The following is an 850-nucleotide window of genomic DNA, read 5'->3' as shown; positions in this document are numbered from 1 at the left end:
CCCCCCCTCTCTCTCCCTACACACACACACCACTACCACTATCCTCATTCTGGATGATTCAGCCTCCTCTCTGATCTCCCCCCGCCCCCTTTGAATGCCCCCTAAAGCCCACAGGTCTGGCCAAGAGCGGACCCCAGACCAGATACCCAGAGAGGAGACGGGATGAAAAAAGCCTTCTCTTTGAAGTCCGCGAAAAAGTCGATGGCCTCTTTCATGACCGCCCGTCTTTCAAGTGCACGCTGTGAAGGGGGCCCGGCAATCCACCCCTTCCAACGTTAAAGACAGAGAAAGAGAGACAGAGGTAAAGAGACAGAGAGAGAGAGAGGTTGGAAAACGACCAAGCTAGCCTCGCCACTCTTTGGCAGCATTTACACAGGGGTCAGAGAATCAGATCGTGGGTGATTTAGGTGTTCACCAGGCAAAACGTTGGAAAATCAAAGCCATTTATGCCTGTGCAAGTTGCAGGAGGAACCCTAAGAACCTTAGAGGACCCCAGAACCCCAGATGACCAGCAATGAACCCCTGGACGAACCCTACGAACCTCAAAAGACCTGTGACAAAATCAGAGACTCCTGCAAGACGAGAAACAAACCCCAAGACACAAAGAGGTCCACGGACAAACCCTGCAAGCCTAAGAGGCCTTCAAAATATGAGAAACAAACCAGAGGGCCAAAGCCTCCAGAAACCTAGGAACATACCCCAAGAACCCCCCCCCCCATACACCCCAAAAGTCCAGGAATGAACCGTCATGGAACTGAGACAACTGGCAGAAGGGCTTGGCATGTGGAGGACAGTGAGATCACACTGAGCTGGACATAGACAAGACTGTCTGCACTGCACTGTGGAGGAA

This window comes from Seriola lalandi, unplaced genomic scaffold (genome assembly GCF_002814215.2).
Source record: "Seriola lalandi dorsalis isolate HSWRI2012SDOR001 ecotype SW California unplaced genomic scaffold, Sedor1 jcf7180002054782, whole genome shotgun sequence".
Classification (NCBI taxonomy): domain Eukaryota; kingdom Metazoa; phylum Chordata; class Actinopteri; order Carangiformes; family Carangidae; genus Seriola; species Seriola lalandi.
Note: the sequence above shows the minus strand (reverse complement) of the source record.